We start from the raw sequence: 2,301 nt of genomic DNA, 5'->3' as shown, positions 1-2,301 counted from the left end.
TCGTGGGTCGAAAGCGAGCGGCCCCACCTGGTCGTTCGCTCCCCTCCCCCCCAAAAAACACGCGACAGCCCCCCACCAAAGCAAGCAACCGCACCCCCACCCCCACGAGCTCGTGCACTCGTGCACCTACCTGCAAGGAGTCAGGATGGACAAAAAGGAATCCAAAGAGTCTCATTAAGGAGGCGCGAGAGCAGCCGGTATCAGAAGTGGTATAGTATTCTGTAAGCTGACAAAGTGCCTTCGGTACCTATTGGTACCGGTACCACACGAGGAATAAATCCAGAGAAGACACGAACCGAACACAACCTGCCGCGTCCCACAGTGTGGCTGTGTATGTGTGCTTCTCTGTGTGTGTGTGTATGCGCGCGCACACTCGTCTGGACACTACCACCCTGTGGTCTATGGATGGAAAGAAGAGAGAGCGAACAGCCATTGCTATAAAATCACGTAAAAACAAATAAAACACATATTGTAAATATCGATATATGATGTTTTTGATGTGACATTTGACGTGACCGCTGACGTCTGATGTGCTAGCTTGCCGTAAAATGTTCAAAGTGATGCGTTTAAGGCAAACGAACACCCCCCGGAACTGTGTGAGTGAGTTGGTACGCTCCATCCAGAATCTGCTGTTTTTCTCCTTTAAGCAGATGTGGAGAAACTGAGACAGAGACAGACAGACAGACAGCGACAGACAAACAAACGGACAGACAGGGAAAGACAGACAGAGAAAAACGGAAAGAGAGCGCTTTGGTGCAACACTATGAATGGAAACCAGCAACATGGACGACATAGACACACTGCTGCATCACAAATTCACCAGTACAGCAATGAGAACCTCTCATAACTTGGAGGACATTTTTATCAAAGACAAATTTAAGAAGTGTTGTATGATGTTTTGTGTTTTTCTTTTATTTCAAACTTTTATCCTTCACAGATGCTGATCTGGCAAGATTAAAACGTGACAAGGGTTCTCGTTCAGAAAAAAAGGTCTGGGCACTGGGACTGGGAAGATAAAAAAAATAATCACACAATAAATGAAAATGAACTCAATTTTGCCAGCCTCAATATATTATCATGTGCATGCGTATCTGTTTTCCTTATCTCTCGCCTCCAAACAGGCAGGAAGAGAGTTCACTCTGTGCATTGGTTTCAGCAGCTTGGCGTGTTTGTTCCATTGAACAACGGCATGAACAGAGTGAGTCCTTTTGTCAGTCATGCAGTCTTTGTCTTGGTGGGTGGAGGCGAGGCCGGTAGCATCCACACAGAGTGCACAAGAGTGAAGCCTCGTGACGAGCAATGCGAGGTAACGTGATAGAAATTAAATTAATTTATTGTCATTTATAATTTGCATTTTTTGCATTGTACTTTTCTTAAAAGTAATGTTAAAATCTCGTCTTGTCTCATTCCCGTAGACCCAATCTCGTGTATTGTTTCGTCTCATGAACAGAGCGTCTCGTGACACCACTGGTATATAGTGATGTACTGTATATAGTGTTTACTGATGTATATGGTGAACTATATAATACGAGGATGTATATATCTATGTATATAGTGTTTGCTAATGTTTATAGTGTTGATGATGCTGTATATAGTTATGTATGTAGTGTTTACTGATTATATAGTGAAGTATATAGATGATATTGATACTGTTTTTCTGATGCACGTAGTGATGTATGTCTGTTGATGTGTTGTACATATAGTGTTTGTCCATGTATGTACTGTAGTGATGTACTAGTATATAATGTTTGCTGATGTATATAGTGGTAGTGTAAGCTGTTTTTGTTGTATACAGTTTGGTGGTGTGCTTTAAAATACACATCTAAACTAGTTGTCATTGTTGGTTTACCAAATAAAGTCAGTGGACTATTTTTGATGACATAATGTACATTAAGTCCTGCATGAAGACATATGTCCTTCTGCAACATTAATTCTTCTTCCTGTAGTATTGCTAGAATGATGTCTGAGTGTGGTGTCTCACGTCCCTCAATGATCCATGGCCCCTCAAGACAAACTCGTATTTTCATCGCCCGTAAAACCTTTGGAAGATCTTCTTGTCCCAATCCCAATCTCTTGTACTTCATGTCTTCTCTGTCTCCTCTATCAATGAAGAGTCTGTCACATGGTGCCAACCAGCAGAACCAGAAACATTCCTCAGTGGAGGCCCGAGCCCAAAATAACGATGGCTGGGTGTCGTCTGCTTTTGGGTCGGGCCCACTTTTGATGTGTAACATTTAAACCTGTAATCAAACCTCTGTGAGCCGCTCCACTTCCCCCCTGTCATTTTCTTAATTGAACACA

The 2,301-nt window shown here is 42.6% G+C and overlaps 1 protein-coding gene across 1 annotated transcript in view; it reads right to left on the bottom strand.

The window, feature by feature from the left end:
- The window catches only part of plxna3 (plexin A3), a 52,849-nt gene extending 52,512 nt beyond the window's left edge, over positions 1–337 (bottom strand). The window contains exon 1 of the mRNA XM_054770090.1: positions 131–337. The gene's annotated coding sequence lies outside the window, so the exon portion shown is untranslated. The remainder of the gene's footprint in view (positions 1–130) is intronic.
- Positions 338–2,301: the final 1,964 nt, after the last annotated feature.

Source organism: Dunckerocampus dactyliophorus, chromosome 1, assembly GCF_027744805.1.
Source record: "Dunckerocampus dactyliophorus isolate RoL2022-P2 chromosome 1, RoL_Ddac_1.1, whole genome shotgun sequence".
NCBI lineage: Eukaryota > Metazoa > Chordata > Actinopteri > Syngnathiformes > Syngnathidae > Dunckerocampus > Dunckerocampus dactyliophorus.
The sequence above is the reverse complement of the archived record's forward strand: the minus strand, read 5'-3'. Positions and strand labels throughout refer to the sequence as shown.